General features: G+C 43.3%; 2 long non-coding RNA genes across 2 annotated transcripts in view; one reads left to right on the top strand and one right to left on the bottom strand.

Moving 5' to 3' along the window:
• Positions 1 to 25,040, bottom strand: part of LOC118935369 (uncharacterized) — a 133,949-nt gene that overhangs the window by 106,198 nt on the left and 2,711 nt on the right. The window contains exon 2 of the long non-coding RNA XR_008995878.1: positions 4,200 to 4,373. This is a non-coding gene — a long non-coding RNA (uncharacterized LOC118935369). The remainder of the gene's footprint in view (positions 1 to 4,199; positions 4,374 to 25,040) is intronic.
• On the top strand, positions 16,821 to 21,645 carry LOC118935413 (uncharacterized). The gene is made up of 3 exons (XR_005033808.2): positions 16,821 to 17,590; positions 19,463 to 19,579; positions 20,899 to 21,645. It is a non-coding gene; the product is annotated as an uncharacterized LOC118935413 (long non-coding RNA).

Here is a 25,040-nt window from a genome sequence, read left to right as displayed (position 1 = left end):
GATAGTTCTGGAAGAGGGCCACCTACCACCCAAGGGGCAATGCAGTGTCCAGAGGTCCATTCATGACTGCCCTGAGGCCACGTTTTCACACAGCACCTTTTGTGTCTGTTGGTTTGGTGTTTTGTTTTGTTTTTTAAATTTTTCTCTCTAAATAAGTTTCTTTAGAAACATGGAACCAGTTCATAAAACAGTGGCTCTCAAATAGCAACACCACCAGGGAACTTGTTAGAAATGCAGATGCTCTACCTGAACTCAGACCTAAGGCAGCAGACACTTCAGGGGCAGGGCTAGTAAGCTGGGTGTTAACAAGCCCTTCCAGGGATGTGGATGGGAACTTTCATGAGAACAACTTCAGCAGAATGGCAGGCCTACAGAACTATGAAAGTATGAAATATTTCACCCTTTTGTTATTTATCAGTTGCTGTTTGGCTTTTGTATTTAAGCGTTCTTTGCAGAAATGTGCAGCATTTCTGTGACACAGCTCAGTGTTTCTGGAGTTATTATTATGCACATTATTGAGCCAATTAATTTAACCTTGAGAGTGAGGAGGAGGGACCAGGCCAGAAAGTAATTTGATCAACGAGATCTGCCTCCTTTTCTAGGCAGAGGGAAGTGCAATACAGTAAACAAAGGTCAAGGTGGAGGGGTGAGGCAGGCTCTGGCTGAACGTGGCTTCAGCTGAGCTGTTTGAATTGGCGGGGCAACTGAGAAGTCTCCATAAGACCTGCACCAGCTGGTCCTTCCCTTTGGAAACAAGAGCATAGAGGGCAGCAAGTAACAGGGAAGTAACAGCTAGGATTGCTCACTTACTTTCCCATTTCCTTTTCATTTTTAAGTTCAAATTTTGTAACATTTCACAACACTGATTCCCTACTCCATCCCCAGGGAAAATGGGATTTTATAGTCCTAGAGACCCAGTCACTCTGTCATCCTGCCCCCCACCTTCCCCCCAAGCCACTTATCCCATCTGGCTTTCTCCCCTGGGTTCCAAGCCCATCAAAACATTCCTACACAGAGGCAATTCTTTCCTGCCTGGCTCACACTGACAAGCAAGATATGTGAGGCTGAAGACAGGTATCTGCGGAGGCCAAGATCTGTGTGATCGCTGCAGCCTCTGGCAGGTTAAGATGAAGAGGCTACAGGGGCTTTTGCGTAATGCCTGGAGAAGGGCTTGTTACATGAGCAAAGCTCGTGGGTGTGAGCACTGCTCTTCACTCGTTGCTAATGAATGCACTGCCTGTCAGAAAAAAATCAGCCTGCTTGTGCAAGCTCACCTAGCCATCTAGGTGAAGACAGAGAGATGCAATCTAGAAGGGCTCAGTTCAGTTCAACAAAGACATTTATTGAACCATGTACTCTGTTAGATGCTGCAGATACTGAAATAAATAAACAAGGGCCTCTGTTCACAGGGAGTTCATGGTCAGGAAGAGGGACACAGGCCAATAAATAGTCCTTTACAATCCATGAGATACATAAAATGAAACTATCTGCAGTGCATAAAAATCCTGCAGAAGTGCTTTGAAAACTGAGCCAGGAAGATCCCGAGGTTCCTTCCAGGAGGACATTCCAAGCAGAGAGAACATTATGCAAAAGCTGGGGAGTCAGGCTGGGAGCCTCTAATCCTTAAGGTTCCAATACCAGGAGCAGTCAGGAAGGCTGCCTCCCTCTGACACGACCAAAATCTGAGTAGGAGAAGCAGAGAGAAGAGAGGGTAAGAACAGGTCAGGACTCAATGGGCAGAGAAAGGTGGGGAGAAGGGAGGTCAGGGAGATGGCCCAGTCAGCATGGAGGCCTTTATGGGCAGGTGGGGATGCCACTGGGGAGAGCTGGCCTCAGGGAGATGGGGCCATACAGCACTGCTGCGTGCAGCCCCTGGTGCTCCCAACCAGTAAAGGGGGCTCTGCTCAAAGGAAGAGTGGGAGCAAGAGCCCCAGGAAAATTTTAGAGCCCACATACGTGGCTTGCTGTGACTGGAAGGGATAAAAGGGAGAATCCAGGAGGGCAGAATCGAAATGTGCCCGTTTGTACACAAGATTTTGTAAGAGCCCTGGGGTCAAAGAGTACAAGAGAAGGTTGACTGAACCAAAAGGAATTCATTGGCAGAATATGTGTTTCTGCCAATAAAGAGGTTTTCCCTCATATGTCGGGCTCTGTCCTCAGCCACCTCTTCAGTGTCACTCTCTGTGGGTTGTCTTAACCTGGCCCATGACTTCAGTTACCATATACAACCTCCATCTCTAGGCTGGCCTCGTTCCTGGCAGGCAGCTGCTTACCAGACATCATTGCCTTGAATCCCCATGGATATGCAAACCTAACGGATCTCAAAATGAGTATGTCATCACCATCCCTCTACCCTGAGCCCTCTCCAAGGGACCCCCAGCTCACACCCAGAGGTCCCGTGAAGCCTCTCTCTCACCTCCTGTCTCTAATCAAATTATTCACTTAATCACTGTAGATCTATTCACCTTATGTCAGTTTCCTATGGCTGCTGTAAGAAATTTTAGCAAATTTACCTAGCTTAAAACAACTTAAATGTATTCTCTGACTGTTCTGTTGGTCAGAAGTCTGAAGTGGGTTTCACTGGGCTACAATCAAGGCTACAATCAAGGCTACATTCCTTCAAGAAGGCTTTGAGGAGAATCAGTTCCCTTGACGTTTTCCAGCTTCTAGAGGCTGCCCACATTCCTGGCTCTGGGCCCCTTCCTCCACCTTCAGATCTCTCTCTGACTTTGACCTTCTGCCTTCTTCTTGCATCTTTTAGGATTCTTATGTTTACCTTGGGATTCTTATGATTACCACCCAGATAATCCAGGTGAATCTCCCATCTCAAGATCCTTAATTGAACCATGCCTGCAAAGCCCCTTTTGCTTTGTAAGAACACATTTACATGCTCCAGGAATTAGGAAACGACCTCTTTTTCTGCCATTTGGGTGACTGTTCTGCCCACTACAGCTCTTTCTACCCAAACTACTGCCACCAGCATCTCTCATCTGGAGTCACCCTCTCATTGCCAATGCAAAGAAGTGTCTTGAAGAATTTAATGAGGAGGAAGAGGAAGAAGAGAAAGAGAAGGAGGACAGAAAGAGAAGGGGAGGGGAGAGAGCCTCTTCCTAGAGACTCCTTGAGGAAAAGATGCCTTTATTCCAGTGTCTTCCTACTTCCCCTGACCTCAGGGTTTCTGCCTCCAATTCATTCTTGATTGACAGTAAACAGTCAGTGCTGGTCAATCGGCCCCAGATTAGGGGCTGTTTCCTTTAGTCCCTGTGCTTTGCCAGCAAGTCTTCCCTGGCTATTTCTGCTTTGCAAGAGGTTCTCTCTGCACCACCTTAACAGTCACCCTCACTCCACCCCAACTTCTACACAGAGCCCCTGGCTAGGTCCTGGCCCTCAGGTCCAGGGGAGCTGTCATCTCCTCAGGAAGCCTTCTCAGACTCCTGGTTCAGGCTGGACCTGGCTCCAGAGAGCACATTTTCTTACCCTGTTCTCATCTGCCCTGGTCCTAATCTCAGCCTTGTGTAACTTCCTGGGCACTTGTCTGTCTCCTCTGAGCTTTAAATGGCTTGAGAACCAAGTTGAATCCTGTTCCATGTTGCCCCCTATGTATGCTGTAAGGCCTGAAAAAATATTTTCTGAGTAAGATTTTTAAAAATTAAATAACACTTCCTTTGATTGAAAATTCTCTGGGTGCCAGACCTGATCTGGCTGCTCATAGACAGCCCGAGCCCAGGTCTAGCTCTTCCTTAGTGTTTACAGTCATCCCTCCTTAGTCACTCCAAGACCCCCAGTGGATGCCTGAAACCTTGGGAAGTACCAAACACTATATATATTATGTTTCTTCCTGTACATATATACCTGTGATAAAGTTTAATTTATAAATTTGGCACAGTATGAGATTAACGACAATAACTAACAATAAAATAGAATATTAACAGTATATCATAATAGAAGTAGTGCAAATGTGGTCTCTCTCTCTTATTGTACCAATCTCACTCACCCTTTTTCCTCGTGATGACGTGAGATGATAAAATGCCTATGTGATGAGACGAAGTGACGTGGTTACTGTGACCATAACATTAGGCTAGTACTGACCTTCTGATGATACATCAGGAGGAGGGTCATCTGCCTCCAGACTACAGTTGACAGGGGTCACTGAAACCAACACAATGAAATCAAGAATAAAGGGGTGCCTCCTGTATTACCTGTTGTTGACTTGACTGGAGATTTGACTTGACGGCCCCAGATTAGGAAGGCAAGGGCTTGGCAGAGAGGCCTAGGAAGATTTCCAAAGCCAGGATCAGAAGAGAGGTTCCCCTCTGGTCACATAGGCAAGGCTGGACTCTGCTGTAATTTCATCTCTGGCCAGAGCTGGATTCCTGAGACATAATAAGAATTCAGCACATGTGAGGGAGCAGCTGAACTGTCCACCTATACTAGATAAGGCAGAGCCAGAGGGACAGCTCCCCAGCACAGCCCTCCCATGCCTCTCTCCTTTTCCCCCACCAAAGGCCCCTTCCCATCCTTCTCCCTTCCCATTTGTACTCCCAAATGCCAGGCCCCCTCAAGGCAGAATTTAAGAGAGTACTGCCAAACTTCTAGCAACTTCAATAGTTTGAGGGACTGATGAGAAAAAAAATCGTTAACAAATGACTCTTTCCCATCTGGTTTTAACAGATGAAAGATTTACAAAACCATAATTATTCTCCTTCAGGAGTTAGTGTGGCCGACACAAATCATGTCCAAAGTACTTTGTTAATTTAGCTCCTGTGGACTAGAGGATAAGAAAAGTGTCTCTTTGTCTCTCTCTCGTTCTGTTTTGTTTTACTTTTTAAAAAATAAATAAATATTGTGAGGACTTTTCAGCCAAAAGTCAGTTTTTCACTCCCATTCCATGTGGAAACTTTTGCTTTGGTTTATTTTCATAGCTATATGATACCCCATAATCTGTCAACTCCACAATGTTTCATCGTTTTGTCTCTTGGTGGACATTTAGGTTGTTCTGGGATCTTTTCCTCTTTAAAGTGATTCTGCAATATATTCTTCTGCATATCTCCTTATGCACATGTGGGAAAGTCTCCCAAGTGGAACTAATGGGTAAGTACTTCCTCATTTTTACTAAATGCGTAATTACTAAACTACTCTCCAAAATGGCCCCATCAATTAATCCTCCTACCAATGGTATATGTGTTCCTGCTGCTTCTTATCTTCCCAATACTTTGGCAAATGGTTTTTTGTTTTTACCAATCTTACAGTTATAAAATGGTATTTGGTTTGCCATAATTTATATGTCCATGACTATTTTTCTTTTAGGTTTTGTACTTTTTTGCGTTTTCAGATATTATTCCCTACACAGTGATCTAGAAAGTTTTCTATATTTTTCTCCTCGAAGTCCTAAAGTTCTCTTTTCAGGTTTTTCACCTAGAATTTAATGGGTTGTTTTTGTTTTTGTTTTTCTACATGGTTTCCTAAATTCCCCGGGCCCTTAATTGAAACAGTTTATCCTTTCTCTTCAGATCTATACATCACATCTGTCATATATCAACTCTTCACATGTACAGGGATCTGTCTGGGGGCTGTCTATGCTGTTGCATTGGTCTTTTTGTCTCTTTCTGGGCTAACACCTCACTGCCTTAATTTAATAAGTCTTAGAATCTTATACAGAAAGTCACTCATCTTTTTTTTTCAAAATTTTAGAACTATTTTGGTCCTTTGCTCTTTTCACAGCAAGGTTAGAATCATCTTTTCTAGTAACACAAAAAACCCCACCTGGATTTAGCTGGAGTCATATTGAGTTTATAGATTAACTTAGGAAGAATAGAAATGACAGTGAATCTTCCTATCATGAACATGCTTTATTTATCTACTGAAGAATGTCAAAATAAATGAGGTTTTTATCATTCTCTTCATAAAGATCATGAATATATTTCATTAGATTTATTTCTAGTCCCTTATAACTTTTGCTTCTCTTACAGATGTTGGATTTTAGAGTTTTTATTGTCTAGTGATAATTGGCCATAAAAATGCAAATTGATCATGCTGCCTGGAGAAGGTTGGACTCATTGATCAGTAATGGCTGGAAGTTAGTAACAGTGAAAACATAGAAGAATTTGAAGCACTTCTAGAGAGATGGTCCTCCCAACTGTTCCTTCAAAGCAACAAAATCCAAACTTTCAAGTAAATTTAGTGAATTTGGATGTATTGAAAGGAAAAGAAGAGATAACTCAATTGGCAGGTGTCTGCTAAACGGTGCATTATGGCCTGTTGGAGAGTACAGGCCGAGACCAGGGAACCTAAATTCAAATTCCAGCTTTGTCAACACCTAGCTGCTGTGACCTTCGACAAGTGACCTGGGCAATCTGAGCTCAGTACCCTTATCTGTAATATAGATAATCATATCCGCCCTATGCAGTTCAAGTACTTCTGCATACATTCATCGCCAACTATTTAATGAGAACCTACTATGCACTGCACTTTCCCTGGGGATACAAATGTACAAGGAATTCATAGAACTTACATCCTGAGAGGATACAAATGAAACAATGGATACAAAAGCTCTCTTGTAAATTATAAAGTGCTCCACATGCATGTGGCTATTGTGATGGTGGTGTTACTATTCGTCATAATATGTCATAATACTTGCCCTGTTAAGTATTAGGTATACAGAAGAAACTGTTCTCAAAATTCATGCAAATATAACCAGGGAAACAAAATTAATGTAAAAGACTATCAAAAATTAAGAGCTTGTCTCTGTAGTGTCTTTGCAACTTGCCCATAAATCTAAAATTATTACAAAATGAAAGATGATTTTTTAAAAAAGCAAATTGGTTTCTGTACAAGGATTTTCTATTTTGCAACCTCAGTGCATTCTCTTTTTAAACTGAGGCTCTTCTTTACACATCCTTCTTATACCCAAGGAAAATCCACCAGCAGACGCTTATCGTAGCAGTCCCAATGGGGAGAGGCCGTTGGCTGACTCCCCTGGCTAAACAGCAATGCCCCCTTCTGGAGACCTGTCACAAAGACAGAATTCTCTCGGGAGATCGCTGTTGTGCTTGTTGATATCAAACAAGGATCTAGACAGAGCAGCCTAGTCAGCTTTACTGTTACAAAACAGGATGATCCCCAGGCAAAAGGCTCAGAGCCAGCTGGGTTAAACAAGGGGCTGTCTAGATGACCTGATTAGAAGATGTCATTTCTTTATTGGCCACATCCACTCTGTCCTTCCACTCTCCCTACTTGAAAAGGCCTTGGGGACATCAGAAAGCAGGCCGGAAGGAGGAGGCAGCACTACATTGGGAAAGCGTGTCAGAGTGAAGCTGCCCCCTGCCCATCCCCTCTCAAGCTGTTCCCTAAAGTTGTCTGCCTCCAGTGTCCATCTGGTCTGTTGCTGAGGGCAGCTGGGCAGTTTCAAGAGATCTATTTGAGGCCAGGATGTGTGTTCTGTGAGCCGTTGGTCACCCTAAGTAGATATTTGGGGGTGGGGACGACGAAGAGGTACGCCCATTTCATTAACACAGGCCTCTCATTGGCCCTCAGCAGTCTCCACAAAGCAGTTTGAGGCAAGGTGACTTTCTCAGAGATCCCATGATCTCTTTTCTCATCTTTCCATGTCCCACTTGTGTGTACGGGGACCTGGTGACTTAAGGTAAAGTTCTAGGTTTTACTTCCTTCCATTCCATCAAAGCTGTGAGTCAGTGGGGTCCAGGGAAAAATGAATGTGCTTCAAGCCAGACAGATCTCAGTTCGAATCCCCTGTGACCTCAGAAAAATGATATAGTCGCCCCTCCGGAGCTTCAGTTCCTCCCTCTGCCCCAGGGAAAGGGAAAACGCTTTCTGGTGAAGTTGCTGAGATGATAGATTGAATCATGTACCTCACAGCAGAGTGGATGCCTGATAAAGCTGTTTGAGTCCTTGGAAGACTTTCAGGGAAGTTGCTGAATTATTTATCTGGTTTAATGGGGTGCTGGATACTTGCCAGCTCACCTCAAATGAGCAGCCACTACGTATAGTGTTGTGTGCTTGGGATGGAGTTTATACACATATGTTAACTCATTTTATGCTTACAACTACTCCGTGAGGTGGATCGAGTAGATATTATGGCCATGCTGCATGTAGAAACCGAAGTTCAGAGAAGTAACGTGACTTCCCAAAGTGAGATGCAGGATACAGAGGAGCAGAGATAGGAAGCTGCATCCTCCCTGGGGGGCTGGGCTGCCCTGGTCCCCACCAGATCGTTTCCCTTCTCCTGCCCTGGCAGCCAAGCCCAGATCTCCAGTCACCCTATGGCCCTCCACTGAGCTCCAGGGCAGTTCTGACCTCTCTTTTTCAGATGACAAAGTATTTTAATTGCTGGGAGCAATAGTTTACTGCCTCACATGACCCTTCCAGTCTCTAGTGTTTTCCTGCTAACAAGAATTGACTAAAACACTATTGTTTTTCTGGTTCTTGCTTTTCATAGGAACTGCCATTCTGTTAGGTAGAAAGATAGATGTGAGCAGCCAGAAAAGGGGTTGATAAGGCTCAAAGAGAAAGCCCCCCAGATAAGGTTAAAAAAAAAGTCGCCCAAACTCTGCCCAGGTAGGGGGACCCATGTGAAGACAACAAAGGCTTTGCAGGGAGACAACTTCCTCCCCAACCAGGTCCCATCAGGAGAGGTAGAGGGTGGGGGGAGGGGACAAGCGAATAGATTTAAGAACTGCCCATATCACTCTCAGCATGGGGAAAGGCCATGCTCACTGAGAGGGATGGCTATACAGAAAGACCCATAAATCAAATAACACCACCTCATCAAAGAGGTGCCTCCTAACTGGAATGCAATACATAAGCCTCCTGTCTAAAAGTTTGGGGCCAGTATCTACCTTGACTCTGGCCAGCTCCTCACTTGGAGTTATTCAAATAAAACTTTTGCTCTGCTTCGCTGTTGTCTCTGCTTTTAAATTCTTTGTCATGGCTGAAGAACCAAGGAGAACATCTCAGCCTGTACCAATTCTGTGTAATGTCCATAAGTTGCAATCAGATAAAGGTAGAGAGGAAAGAAAGGTTAATGGCAAGAACAAGAGAGGCTATTTATAAGGAATCGGCAAATCATTATTTAAACCAAAAATGATTGTCCCTATTATATGTTGACTTTATTATAATTTTCTGTGTGTTTGTATGGCCTTCTCCATTCAACTGTAAGGATCTAGAGGGGAAAGTGTGTATGTGTGTGGGTGTGTGTCTGTGTCTGGATTTACTCTTCTATATAGCACCTGACCTGGTATCTAACCTATAGAAGGAGGGAACTGGTGGCCCATCATTTCAGAAATGCCTTCTCTTCTGGCTTTCAGTTATATCTGACATTCATACCATGGCAGTATCCACCTCATGGAAGCTATTCGTTTTAGATTAACCACCCACTACTCCTACCCACCATCCACAGAGCAGAGTAGAATACCATAGTAAGGAGCCTTGGAGTAGTTAAATTGAGGGAAAAGCTGACACATGGGACATTATCAGTCCTGTGAGATACCTTAATAGGAATATTCTCCTGGGATATGGAGCGTGGCCATGGTTCTTGTAGGAAGAAGAGAGGTCGCTCCACAAGGAGATCACCTGGCAGCTTGGCCACAAGGCAGAGCAACACTAAGTGGCTTCTGTCTGAATCAAGATGATGATCCTGGTCTCATCCCTTTGGTCTCCATCAGAATTGGGCTGGACTACTACAGACCTCTGCAGAGTCCAAAATGCTCTTCAGAGCATAGGATGTCCAGACACCTATTTCTTTTTAAAAAATTTATTTTGAAGTAATTTTAAACATATATATACCCTTTATCCACATTAGCCAATTAACATTTTACCATATTTGTTTTTCCCATTCTCTATTTCTACAGTGCTGTTTCCTGAAATAATTAAAAGTTAATAGGTCATGACTCTTTACCTCTTAGTACTTCTGTTGATTTTTTTAAGAATAAGGACATTGTCTTACCTGTCCATTTTCTTATCCAACACTACTGCAATGCTATTTCCATATTCCAATTTGACAGTTATCTCAATAATGTCTCAGCACTTTTTTTTTAAGGTATCATTGATATACACTCTTTTAAAGGTTTCACATGAAAAACATCGTGGTTACTACATTCACCCATATTATCAAGTCCCCACCACACCCCATTGCACTCACCGTCCATCAGCATAGTAAGATGCCACAGTCACTACTTGTCTTCACTGGGCTACACTGTCTTCCCTGTGATCCCCATGCACCATGTGTACTAATCATAATACCCCTCAATCCCCATGTCCCTCCCTCCCCACCCAACCTCCCTGACCCTTCCCCTTTGGTAACCACTAGTCCCTTCTTGGAGTCTGTGAGTCTGTTGCTGTTTTGTTCCTTCAGTTTTGCTTCATTGTTATACTCCACAAATGAGGGAAATAATTTGGTACTTGTCTTTCTCCATCTGGCTTATTTTACTGAGCATAATACCCTCTAGCTCCATTCATGTTGTTGTAAATGGTAGGATTTGTTTTATTTTTATGGCTGAATAATATTCCATTGTGTAGATGTACCACCTCTTCTTTATTCGTTCATCTACTGATGGAAACTTAGGTTGCTTCCATATCTTGGCTATTGTAAATAGTGCTGGGATAAACATAGGGGTGCATATGTCTTTTTGAATCTGGTATCTTGTTTTCTTTGGGTAACTTCCTAGGAGTGGAATTCCTGGGTCAAATAGTATTTCTATTTTTAGTTTTTTGAGGACCCTCCATATTGTTTTCCATAATGGTTGAACTAATTTACATTCCCACCAGCAGTGCAGGAGGGTTCCTCCACATCCTCACCAGCATTTGTTGTTCCTTGTCTTTTGGATGATGGCCATCCTAACTGGTATGAAACGATATCATTGTGGTTTTTAATTTGCATTTCCCTGATAATTAGCGAGTGGAGAATCTTTTCATGTGCCTGTTGGCCATCTGAATTTCTTCTTTGGAGAAGTGTCTGTTCAGATCCTCTGCCCATTTTTTAATCGGATTATTTGCTTTTTGGGTGTTGAGACATGTGAGTTCTTTATATATTTTGGATGTTAACCCCTTGTCAGATATGGCATTTACAAATATATTCGCCCATACTGTAGGATGCCTTTTTATTCTACTGATGGTGTCCTTTGCTGTACAGAAGCTTTTTAGTTTGATGTAGTCCCATTTGTTCATTTTTGCTTTTGTATCCCTTGCCTGAGGAGATGTGCTCAGGAAAAAGTTGCTCATGTTTATAAGAGTTTTATGGTGTCATGACTTACATTCAGGTCTTTGATCCATTTCGAGTTTACTTTTGTGTATGGAGTTAGACAATAACCCAGTTTCATTCTCTTACATGTAGCTGTCCAGTTTTGCCAACATCAGTTATTGAAGAGGCTGCCATTTCCCCATTGTATATCCATGACTCCTTTATCATATACTAATTGACCATATATGCTTGGGTTTATATTTGGGCTCTCTATTGTGTTCCATTGATCTATGGGTCTGTTCTTGTGCCAGTACCAAATTGTTTTGATTACTGTGGCTTTGTACTAGACCTTGAAGTTGAGGGGCATAATCCCCCCTGCTTTATTCTTCCTTCTTAGGATTATTTTCACTATTTGGGTCTTTTGTGGTTCCATATGAATTTTAGAACTACTTGCTCTAGTTCATTGAAGAATGCTGTTGGTGTTTTGATAGGGATTGCACTGAATCTGTAAATTGCTTTAGGCAGGATGGCCATTTTGACAATATTAATTCTTCCTATCCATAAGCACAGGATGTTTTTCCAGAATAGGTGTTTTCTTTAATTTCTCAAAGGAATGTCTTGTAGTTTTTAGGGTATAGGTCTCCTTCGTTAGGTCTATTCCTAGGTACTTTATTCTTTTTTAGGCAATTGTGAATGGACTTGTTTTCCTGATTTCTCTTTCTGCTAGTTCATCATTAGTATATAAGAATGCAACAGATTTCTGTGTATTGATTTTGTATCCTTCAACTTTGCTGAATCACTTATTAGGTCTAGTAGTTTTGAGATGGATTCTTCAGCGTTGTTTATGTATAATATCATGTCATCTGCAAACAGTGACAGTTTAACTTCTTCCTTACCAATCTGGATGCCTTTATTTCTTTGTGTTGTCTGATTGCTGTGGCTAGGACCTCCAGTACAATGTTGAATAAAAGTTGGGAGATGGGGCATACTTGTCTTATTCCTGATCTTAAGGGAAAAGCTTTCAGCTTTTTGCTGTTAAGTATGATGTTGGCTGTGGGTTTGTCATATATGGCCTTTATTATGTTGAGGTATTTGCCCTCTATACCCATTTTGTTGAGAGTTTTTATCAAGAATGGGATGTTGAATTTTGTCAAATGCTTTTTCAGCAATGATGGAGATGATCATGTGATTTTTGTCCTTCTTTTTGTTGATGTGGTGTATGATGTTGATGGATTTTCAAATATTGTACCATCCTTGCATCCCTGGAATAAATCCTACTTGATGGTGATGGATGATCTTTTTGGTGTGTTTTTTAACTAGGTTTGCTAATATTTTGCTGAGTATTTTTGCATCTATGTTCATCAGGAATATTGGTCTGTAATTTTCTTTTTTGTGGTGTCTTTTCCTGATTTTGGTATTAGAGTGATGCTGGCCTCAAAGAATGAGTTTGGAAGTATTCCCTCCTCTTCTACTTTTTGGAAAACTTTAAGGAGCATGGGTATTAGGTCTTCACTAAATGTCTGGTAAAATTCAGTGGTAAAGCTACCTGTTGCAGGGGTTTTGCTCTTAGGTGGTTTTTTGATTACCAATTCCATTTCGTTGCTGTTAATCGGTCTGTTCAGATTTTCTGTTTCTTCCTGGGTCAGTCTTGGAAGGTTGTGTTTTTCTAGAAAGTTGTCCATTTCTTCTAGGTTGTCCAGTTTGTTAGCATATAATTTTTCATAGTATTCTCTAATAAATCTTTGTATTTCTGTTGTGTCCATAGTGATTATTCCTTTCTCATTTCTGATTCTGTTTATGTGTGTAGACTCTCTTTTTTTCTTGATAAGTCTGCTAGGTGTTTATTTATTTTGTTTATTTTCTCAAAGAACCAGCTCCTGCTTTCATTGATTCCTTGTATTGTTTTATTCTTCTCAATTTTATTTATTTATGTTCTGATCTTTATTATGTCCCTCCTTCTACTGACTTTGGGCCTTATTTGTTCTTCTCTTTCTAGTTTCATTAATTGTGAGTTGAGACTGTTCATTTGGGATTGCTCTTCTTTCCTGAGGTAAGCCTGTATTGCAATATACTTCCATTCACTGCATCCCACAGATTTTGCGGTGTTAAGTTATTGTTTTCATTTGTCTCCATATATTGCTTGATGTCCGTTTTTATTTGGTGATTGATCCATTGATTATTTAGGAGCATAATTTTAAGCCTCCATGTGTTTGTGCACTTTTTGGTTTTCTTTGCATAATTTATTTCTAGTGTCATACTTTTATGGTCTGAGAAGCTGATTGGTACAATTTCAATCCTTCTGAATTTACTGAGGCTCTTTTTGTAGCCTAGTATATGATCTATTCTTGAAAATGTTCTATGTGCACTTGAGAACAATGTGTATCCTGCTGCTTTTGAGTGGAGTGTTCTGTAGATGTCTGTTAGGTCCATCTTTTCTAATTGTTGTTCAGTGCCTCTCTGTCTCCTTACTTATTTTCTGTCTGGTTGATCTGTCCTTTGGAGTGAGAGCTGTGTTGAAGTCTCCTAAAATGAATGCATTGCATTCTATTTCCCCCTTTAGTTCTGTTAGTATTTGTTTCACATATGTAGGTTCTCCTATGTTGGGTGCGTAGATATTTATAATGGTCATATTCTCTTGTTGGACTGACCCCTTTATCACTATGTAATATTCTTCTTTGTCTCTTGTTGCTTTCTTCATTTTGAAGTCTACTTTGTCTGACACAAGTACTGCAACTCTTGCTTTTTTCTCCCTATTAATTGCATGAAATATCTTTTCCCATCCTTTCACTTTTAGTCTGTGTATGTTTTTGGGTTTGAAGTGAGTCTCTTGTAGGCAGCATACAGATGGGTCTTCCTTTTTTATCAATTCAGTGACTCTATGTCTTTTGATTGGTGCATTCAGGCCATTTACATTACATTTAGGGTGATTATTGATAGGTACTTATTGCCATTGCAGGCTTTAGATTAGTGCTTACCAAAAGTTCAAGGGAAGCTTCTTTACTATCTAACAGTCTAACTTAACTCAATATGCTATTACAAACACAATGTAAAGGTTCTCTTTTTTTTCCTCCTTTTTCTTCCTCCGCCATTCTTTATATATTAGTTATTATATTCTGTACTCTTTGTGTATCCCTTGACTGACCCTGGGGTAGTTGATCTAATTTTGTATTTGTTTAGTAATTAATTGGTCTACTTCCTGTACTGTCATGGTATTTTCTCTGGTGACAGCTATTTAGCCTTAGCAGTCCCTCCAAAATACACTATAGAGACGGTTTGTGGGAAGTAAATTCTCTCAGCTTTTGCTTACCTGGAAATTTGTATAATACCTCCTTCAAATTTAAATGATAATCTTGCTGGCAGAGTATTCTTGGTTCAAGACCCTTCTGTTTCATTGCATTAACTATATCATGCCACTCCCTTCTGGCCTGTAAGGTTTCTGTTGAGAAGTCTGATGTTAACCTGATGGGTTTTCCTTTGTGTGTGATCTTTTTCTCTCTCTCTGGTTGCTTATAATACTCTGTCCTTATCCTTGATCTTTGCCTTTTTAATTATTATATATCTTGGTGTCATCTTCCTTGGGTCCCTTGTGTTGGGAGATCTGTGCAGCTCCATGGCCTAAGAAACTATCGCCTTCCCTAGATTAACGAAGTTTTCAGTAATTACCTCCTCAAAGACACTTTCTATCCCTTTTTCTCTCTTCTTCTGGTCTCCCTATAATGCGAATATTGTTCCATTTGGGTTGGTCACACAGTCCTCTTAATATTTTTTCATTCCTAAAGATCCTTTTTTCTCTCTGTGCCACAGCTTCTTTGTATTGCTATTCTCTAATATCTATTTCATTTATCATCTCCTCTACTTCATCTAATCTGCTTTTAAATCCCTCCATTTTATGTTTCATTTCAGATACTATATTTTTCAAAGTTTCTATCTCTTTCTTGAATTCCTCCCTGAGGTCTTGAATATTTTTCTGCAGCTGGGTGAGCATGTTTATGATTTTTATTCTGAAATCTTTTTCAGGAAAATTGGTGTGTTTAGTTTCATTTGGTCCTCTTTCTGGTGTTTGTGGGATTTTGGTTTGTACCAGGTTCTTTTGATATTTCACATTTATAATAATAACTTGGTGTAGGCAGCACCTTCTAGTGATAGAAGCTCTACTCTCTGGAGCTGCTCAGACCCTGGAGCGATGTCGGGGGTTGCAAGCAAGTGGCACTAGTGCCTGCCAGGATGAAAGAGCTCTTTCCTGCTTCCTGGCTGCAGGGTCTGCCTCCACTGCTAGAGCCAGGGGACCAAGTGTGCAGGGAGGAACCCCTATGCTATGCCCTTGTAGCTGTCATAGGCGGGCCTGCCCTCCATCTTGCCTGGTGCAATGGCAGGCAGCAGGTTTGCAAGCTGGTGCCAGCTGGGAGAAAGGAGCAGCATGCTGCATATCATTGTGGGGGGCCTCAGAGCTGCATTGCCAGCCAGGGAGATGGAGTGCCTGAAGCTCCTGAAAGTTCCCAACCTGCTGGGCTGAGAGTGTCAGGACAATTTTGTCCACCTGTCCTTTCTCCTGAGCAGCAAGCTCTGTGCAACCCTTGTCCCTTTAGCAGCCCTCTCACTGTTAGGAAGTCTCTCAGGGTGCCTGCCTTTCTTATGTCCCAGAGTGGCTGGTTTTGGGTACCTGTTCTCCACAAGTGGCTGGAATCTCAGTCTCTCCAAGTATTCTGCCTGTCTTTTAGTTTTCCAACCACACTAGTCTCCAGAGCAGCATGTAATGTAGGTTTGTGCTCCCAGAGCAGACCTCCAGGGTTGGGTGTTCAGCAGTCCTAGGCCTCCATCCTCTCCCCACTCCATTTCTCTTCCTCCTGCTAGTGAGCTGGGGTGGGGAAAGGGCTTGGGTTCCACCGGATCACAGCTTTGGTACTTTACCCTTTTCTGTGAGGTGTCTTTTCCCCAGATGTAGGCAGTCTGTTGCTGTCTTCTTTCCTGTTGCTCTTTCAGGATTAGTTGTATTTGCTACATCTTCATATTAGATGTGGTTTTGGAAGGAGGTTTATGTCTCACCTCTCACGCCGCCATCTTTAAGCCAGTCTCTTCCAGAGCCTCATTTCATCAGGACAAGTCAAGAGGCTACTGATGTATTTGTTTCTTATTTGTCTTTTATTTACTGTTTTGTTCATTGGTTTATTCAGTCACTGATTTATTAACATCCTTTTCCCTGCTTTGTTACAAAATGGATTTAAAATGAAACCAATTTATCCCAAAAGATGACATTTTTAACTTAATTCACTTCAATCATCAACCACATTCCATAATTTAATTCAACAAATAATTATTAAATGCCAAGTCTAATAATGGTGAGACAACATCAGTGAAAAGAAAATGGGTACTCCTGAGAGTACTTTCTAGTCTAGGTGCAGCTGTGGACCAATAAACAGACAATTACAATACAATTGCACATCAGTTGTCTGTCCAGTGATCATGGCTAAATATCTGTCAGTCAAAAGCACCGTAAAAATTACTTCCCATAACTGTTTATATTTTGTGTACTCTAATGACATCTCACTAATTGTCACACTATCCCTCAACAATGAAAAATTCCTCCCCAGATTAAGGCTGATGCAGCAGCTGTCCCTGTCCCCACTCCCCCAACTCCAGCCTTTCCTTCCAACAGCCTCTGTTCTCACCCAGGCCAGGGTGCTGGGGCAGAGCTCTCCCCTTATAAATGTGAGAACTTACAAACATATTGATGAGAATGAACATGAAAACAATCAGTAGACCATTGTAAATGCAACCTGCACATTACAAGTAAGCATGGAAAAGCAGCTAAATTTGCAGAGATTTAATTTCAGGTCTAGTTCTATTTAGCTCACCTCATCAAGCTTACTTCAGAACCCAATTTTAATAAACTCTTACAGGAGTCCTAGCCCCAGGATCCCTGCAGGACCCACTCCTCCCCCAGCCTAGGGTCCCCTGTGCCTAGGGTTCTCCAGGTGACAGTCCTATGTTTTGCCTGCCTCATCTCAAGAGTACAAGCCAGGGTATCTCTCTCACCAAGGAGCTGCTGGTGATTCAGGCCCTTCTCTGGGTTTACTCAGGAAAAGACCTTGTTCCTTGACCTTCCATACTTGGTGAAAGAGCTAAACCCAAGCCAAGCATATAGCAGTCCTCTCCAGAGAACTACGGAAAATTCATTTGACCTCCCAGAGCCAGAGTTTCCTTCCAGGGAAACAGGGATTCAGCTGCCTGCCTGCCTTCCTCCCTGTCCTGCTGTGAGGCTCAGAGCCTGCTGAAGAGGAAGTACAGCCCTGTGTACAGAGAGATGGGGGCTCTGCTCGCTCACCCACTCTCTGCCAGGATGCCTGCTTCCCTTTTCTCTGTGTTCACCCACGTCCTGGAGGCTCCACTGTGATCACAGTAAGTCAGGCTACTCTGCAGAAGGCCACAGCCACATATGCTTGTTTTTTGTTTTTGTTTGGTCTTGTTCTGTGTGAAACGACCCTGACACTTTCTCTTCCCATTTATTGCAAGCATCCCAGATACTTTAAATGGAATATTTGGTGCCCTCAACCTAGACTACAATCAGAAGAATAGAAACAAACTTCTATAAATCTACATAAGAATGAAGCCAATCTCAGTTGCTGGGGTCAGGACTGAAACCCCATGATCTCCCAGCTGCAAGTGACACTTGAGACCACCCAGGCCAAACCATCTACTTAACCAATGAAGAAACGGAGGCCTGACCACTGGCTACAGGTCACCCCACAAGTTAGTGAAAAACAAGATCCAGGAATCACAATCTAATCTTCCCAGTCAGAGACTGAGGGTAATGACCAGGATTGTACCTTGAGATTAAAACTTCTTCTGTATGTATTTGACTTTTTCTCTCATTGACTCTAATCAGAATGTCACATTTGGCAAATGAGGGAAATGAGGCCAAAGAAAGATAAATTACTTGTCCTAGTCTATCACCAAGTTAGTGTCTGGGTTGTAACTGGAATCCTAGGACCCAAGTTTCCTAATGCCTGTATCAACAGTAAATGGAAGGCTTGCTGGACCCTGGGGAAACACTGCTCTGGGCTACTTAAGGAGCCCGGTGATTTCTGAGAAAGCCCTGGCATGTCAGATGTTATCACTGTTACACATCTTAGTTTGAAGTGAAGAAAGGTCTCTCTGGGCTGAGCTGAGGGCCAATCTACTCTTTAACACAATGGAAGGATCTAGCACAGCAATTCTCAAGGTGTGGTCCCTGGACAAGCAGCATCAGCACCAGCTTGGAATTACTAGAAATGCAAATTTCCCAACCTCACCCCAGACCAACTGGATCCTTGGGAGTGGGGCCCACAATCTGTGTTTTAACAAAGCTTTTGGGAGGATCTGACACATGCTCAAGTTTGAGGACATCCACTCTAGAGCAGTGTTTGCAAATTTTGGGATCACCGCCCTCAGGATCTCCATAAGCAGCTTCTGAAATTGGTGATTTGGTGCTGCAAGAAAATGAAAGAAGCAAGGTTTACTCCTTCAATCCAGCTTTTCCCAAAGCAGTCTAATCTTACATATTATTAGGGACTTCTGGAAAAGACCAGTGTCCTGGTCCCTGCCCTGGGGGATTCAGAATCAGAGTAGGAGAAAGTAGCTGAAACAGCTGGGGTCAGATGCAGACACAACCTCTTGGGAGGTGTGACCCACTCATGCAAACACACTTGAGAACTGCTGCCCGGGGTTGGCTAGGGTGGGTGGGGGGTGGCTGTCTCACCTGAGGGTCTCAGCCCCAGGCAAGTTCACTCTGGATTAGGTGAGACCGAAAAGTGACAATGGATCAGTCTTGGGGTAAAAGGGTTTATACTCAGTTTATCCTCATGGTGGCAGGCCAAGCACTAGAGTCCCATCTGCCTCAGGGCAAGTCTGCAGGTGGCAATCCAGTCTCTACCTCTGGGCCTCTCTGCAACCTCGCAGCCCTGGCAGAGCACTGGGTGGAGCTCTTACGTAGAGTCAATAATAATGTATTACCCACACATGGGCAAGCCTGCATCTGCAAGCACTGTGGTGTACAGTAGGCAAGCCAGTCAGGGTGAGGGGAGAATCCTAGCCATGGAAGTTCCATTTACTCTACAGGGGCTCCATCAACCACTGGCTTACTTGTAATACCCACTTCAGCCCAACACCATCAACATCTAAGAGGGACTCTCTTGCTGGTCCTTCATCAACAAATAAGTATGTTCTGTGTTTTTTAAGCCCAAGAGAGCACAAAATTTAAAATAAAAATTCTGTCTCTGATTGTTTCTTAAGGTTAATTATGGATGGATCAGACAAGGAGCAGCCTCTAGAGACCCCTGAAAACAAAGTGTGCAGTCAGCATGTCAACCAACTGAGGAAGAAGGAAACTAACTGGGAGGGGGCAAGAAGGTAAGGTGGGAGTAGGGCGGAGAAGCTGAGATCCCGTGGGAAACTGATAAGGGAGGATGCAGGCCCATTAGACTCAGGGGACGGAGCCCAGCTTGGTGGTTACACACCGACGTGGGATTTTGAGACTGCTTAGCTGAAGCCACAACTCTGTGCCTTTCTAACAGGCAGATGACTCCACCTTTTTGAGCCTCAGTTCCCCCATCGAAAAGTAGGACAATAATAGTCCCTCTCTTGAAGAGTCACAAGAAGCTAATGCAGTGAGGTGTGGATGTTTTACCTCGGCAGCGGGTACGGTCACGCCAGTAGCCAGCAGCACCCAGTGAGTAGTGACCACTGTGACTGTAAACACCTCCTTTTGGCAGAAGTTATTCAACATAATATCTACTTTATCATCCCTTAGTCAACAGAAAGGCTGTACTCTTGTAGACCATTTCTATGATGAGAAATCCTATTGCTGACTTACTTTAAAACCAGGCACCACACATCAATAAACAACATTTCTACAACTCTTCTTGTCTCATTGATGAATGAGAGACAGATCAGCAAGGAACTTACTCCTGAGGTGGTGAGGCTCAGCAGCCCTGGTGGGCACAGTGGGTGCCCATGCCTCCCCTTTGGTTCAGTTTAAACTCGGCAAGACTTAATCTGCTTGCAGCCCTCAGCTGTACTAAGCAAGTTCCTCCTAAGAGTTCTTTTCTCCATCCCCCTTATTCCTAAGGCTGGTTCCCTTTTCCCCATGTCAACTTACTAATCCAGGAAAAACAAGGTAAATTGATTAGAAAAGAGAGAAGATTGACAAGGGTTTTATTTTCTCTGGGAGACTCCTGAAATGGGACAGGTCAGTGCTCTGAGCTAGAATGGGTAATAGACTATTACCTGGTTAATGGGCTACTCTCCACCAGTGGTTCTCAAACTGGAGCACCCATCACAATCCTGTTCTAATACCAATTGCTAGCCCCTCACCCCAAGAATGTTGAATTCAGTAGGTCTCAAGTGGGGCCTGAGAATTTGCCTCTCTCACAAGTTCCTGGGTAATGGTGACACTGCTGGTTCCTGGACCACACTCTGAAGACTACTCTACATTTTGGAGAAGGAAACTATGACTTACCAGAGCTATATGTTACCACAGAAAAGTCAAATTGAAATTTACTCTTCCTCAATAGTTAATTGTAATGGGGGCTGGAAGAAAGCATAAATAATATCACTAAATAGACATTAGACAGCTGATTATAGTCCTGGCCCTCATCACCACTGCACAGGATTCAGCTTATTGCTTATGAGCATGATGGTCATCTCATAATTGTGTTTTTAATTTGCAGAGAACTTTGGCATCTAATATAATATGAGGGTACTTGTCATAAGAAAGAAACAAATCCTAACATTTTCAATAACATGGATGGAGCTGGAGGACATTATGCTCAGTGAAATAAGTCAGGCGGAGAAAGGCAAGTGCCAAATGACTTCCCTCATTTGTGGAGTATAACAATGAAGCAAAACTGAAGGAACAAAATAGCAGCAGACTCAGAGACTCCAAGAAGGAACTAGTGGTTACCAAAGGGGAGGGGTGGAAAGGGTGGGTGGGGAGGGAGGGAGAAGGGGACTGAGGGGTATTATGTTTAGTACACATGGTGTGGGGGGTCACAGGGAGAACAGTGTAGCACAGAGAAGGGACATAGTGGATCTCTGGCAACTTGCTGCACTGATGGACAGTGACTCCATTGGGGTATGGGTGGAGACTTGATAATATGGGTAAATGTAGTAACCACATTGTTTTTTCATGTGAAACCTTCATAAGAGTGTATATCAATAATACCTTAATAAAAAATTTTTAAAAATACATATATATATATGAGGGCACTTGAATGGCCCATTGACCCAAAAGCATCTCCCGCTTTATAAGAAATCTCCAACATGAGAATCACTAAGTCAGGGACGGTGTATCTGGAACTATACAGGAAACTCAGCAAGGAGTCCAGAGTTCCTTTTGCTTTCTTCTCTATTTAGCCTGGAAACATTGTTAAATTAGTTTGTTGACATTTTGGGGCTGACATAGTGAGATGCAAAGTTCTGTGGGTAGGACCATGTCTAAACCCCCACCCCCACCTCGCCCACCCACCCCAGCCAGGGGAGGCTGAGATAGGCAAGGAGGCAGCCTGAAGACTTGGGTGTGAGGGTGGCTGCCCAAGGACAAAAGAGGAAAGAGATACTAAAATAAGGTCACAAGGGAGGTATTTGGGGTACCTGCTTTTGTGTACCTCCATTTTGATTACCAAGGGGGTTTTTGAGAGGCAAAAGAGAGGAGTAAAGATGAGAGGAAAACAGTTCCTGGCTGCTCCAAACGGAAGTCAGGAGAAACATTAATGACTTGGCTCCTGACCAGCTGTGTTTAATCCACAAGAGCCTCATCTCTCCCTCGCGCATTGTCCCAGTTCTTGCACTGCACCCAGGAAGGCATGCTTTCAGTATAGGTCATTCCACAAGGAGGCTGGGTCACTTATTTCGGGAAGGATGTGGTTCAGGTCCATGGAGGGAGAAGGTAGCTCAACCTCAGATAGAAAATATGTACCCTGAAATTGGAGATGCTTTTGCTAATTCCCATGGAGACTGGTGTCAGGAACTGAGGCCAAAATTGCAAGCACAGGCCTCGGTCCACTCCAGGTGTGCGAGCGGCGTTCAGGTGACACTCTCTCCCTGGAGTGGCTTCCTTGGGCCCAGAAACCAGTTCTTGGTATAGAAGCCTTGCCTGAAAAGGAGTATTTCCATTGTGCAGGCTCTAAAGAGGCTTCTGGGGGAGCCCAGTACTTAAGTGAACAGCAATGCACTCAAAAGAGGGCCCTGATTAAAGTGTTGGAAATAGATGGATAAGGTTAGGGGCTCAAAACACAGAAGGCTGAGGGCTACTCCAACAGATACTTCTGAACATATCAAAGAAACTAATTTTGCAGCATTCTGCACATAAGCCTGGCACTTTGCCTGTGTTATTTGGTCCTTGGTAAAACATGGCAAAGATGTAGAAACAGGCTTATAGCTAAGTCACTTGCCTGAGGTCACCCAGCTGGTCATGACAGAGCCGGGCTCACCTGACTTGAGATCCATGCTCTTTGTCCATCCCACCTGTGATCCTCTAAGAAGAAACAACAGTAGAGTCTGTAATTCAGGAAAAAAAGGTGGTACTCAGGTGAATTTTTCAGAAGGTGCATGAGGAACTGGAGCCTTGAAGGGGATGACCCTGTAACATATATTCCGTTTGATCAACTGACCAAAGTGGCAAGACTTTCCTGGCCTGTAAAAACCAAACCATCTGAGGCTGAGACCACAGGCCGCCACTTCTTGTTCTATGGCGTTGGGGCCAGTTACTTAGGCTCCTTATGCCTCAGTTTCCCTATCTACAAAAGGGGGGGCCCTTTTGTACCTCACAGGGTTGTTGCAAAGAGTAATTAAATTAAATACATGTAAAGTGCTTAGAATAGTGACTGGCACATATGAACCACAGTATGTTATTAAATACAATAAATATTTTTTTACATATTTAAATTTTTGAATAAATTTACTAGCCATATATATTGCTCCTTTTAGTTTTCCATGGGAAAGTGTATTGAGAGTCTTCAATAAATTTTCTAGAATTGTTTTTGTGCCTTTAAATAGTGAATGCATTAGTGGGGAAATATAACCCAATGGATGATTACATCCCCTTAGCCCCCGTCCTACAATAATGTGCCCTCTTCTGGTTACCCCTGAGGAGTAGTGGAGAGAAGTCTGCACTATATCAAGGGCAGAACAGGCCAGATGCCAAATGACCGTAGGACAACCTCCTCCAGGCAGCCTTCCTTCATCCCTGGGTCCCAGATTAGGTGCCCTTCTCTGTCTTTTCTCTACAATAGGTAACCACTACCCAAGTGTGTCCTTATCACCTCACATAATTCCCATCTTGTGCATCTCCCTGCAGGTCGACCCTGTTGAGGGTAGAGCTTTATGTGAATATACTTAACACTACTGGAACTATATACTTAGAAATATTTAAGATAATATTTTGTTATGTATGTTTTATCATGATTTAAAAAGAGAGAGAGAAGCCAGGTGCAAAAATATTGTGGACAGTTTACTGAATAATCTCAACTAGTTGGGGGATAAAACATGATTTGGGGTCCTTCAGTTGGGCCCCAACTAGTCCAGGTTGTCCATCCTTCATTTTGTAAATAGTGGGTCCCTTAATCATTTCTTTGCCATATTTCATAGCTTTTGAGTCACCTTCAATTACTTCAGACTTAAGATTCAGTCTTTCCTCCTAAAACTTCAAATCTCATCACCTCACCTCTACCATCACCCACCCCCTCAATCGCGCAGGCTGGAGCTGCCTGTGACACTGGGTCAGACTTCTCTTCCATTTACCCACAGCCTCCTCCCCTCTCTAGGCCTCCAGACTGTTTGGGGCCAAGAGGAAGAGGTAAAGGGAAGGGGTCTCCTGACTTGAAGGGAGTGAGGTTACATGGCTCCATATGCCTCACTGATCACGGTAGTGGTCCTGGGCCTCTTCCCTGCAGTATCCCTTCCCCACCATCTCCCTCCCATCTCCTTGCCGCTCCTCAACAAGTCTGAGGGCCAAGCAGACAACCATCTGGGAGCACAATGCCCGACTCCTCTTTTCGCAACTTCTGCTTTTTCTGATTCTCTTAGGTCCCCACCCACCTTCCATGGCTTCAAGGAGTAGAGGGAATGACCTCTCTCCAGAAAACCAGTCCACCCTCTGCCTTTTCAATACTCTTCTTATACCCAGTGATGAGAGAGGAGGGATGAGGTAGGTAGCCTCGCTGGGTTCTTGGGGGACCAGTTTGGTCTCCCCTCTATAACTGGCAGGGAGTCTGGCTGACTTCACTTCTGGGGTCTTACTGGGGGTCTCTAAGTTGAGAGACCTTGGTCCTCACCACTAGCCTGAAGCTCAAACTACAGGTGCCAAGGGATAGGTCAGATTTGCCAAAGTAGAGACTAATGGTCAGAGGACAGGGAGGGGGAAGCAGAGGGCATTCGGTTGGTAAGCCAAGCAGAGGCAGACTCCATGACGAGAAGTGGAAGGACCTGTAAGTAGTACCATTCAGCTACATCAGGCATGTACGAACGGGATCACAGAAATGAGGATGGAACATGCCCAGCCACAACCAGGATTCTATTTCATGTCACATTTGACTCAGTGTGCTGTGAGGGATGGAGAGAGAAACAGCCGCGTGACCATTCTCAGGACCACTGTTCGGGTGAGCCCAGGCAGCCAGAGCTCAGAGCACTGAAGTTGATTGTGCTGGCAAGCTGTTTGCAATGGCTGTCAGCCTTGAGAGCAGGGCACCTTTATGGCTTGTGGTTTCCTTTGTCACAAGACATAAAATTAGCAAAATTTCTTCTGTAGCCAATCACATTTTTCTGTGGGCTTCACACAGAAGCGCCAGCTGTTTTTCTGTGACTCAGATCACTG

This window comes from Manis pentadactyla, chromosome 2, assembly GCF_030020395.1.
Source record: "Manis pentadactyla isolate mManPen7 chromosome 2, mManPen7.hap1, whole genome shotgun sequence".
Classification (NCBI taxonomy): Eukaryota; Metazoa; Chordata; class Mammalia; order Pholidota; family Manidae; genus Manis; species Manis pentadactyla.
Note: the sequence above shows the minus strand (reverse complement) of the source record. Positions and strands in the feature narration are given on the sequence as shown.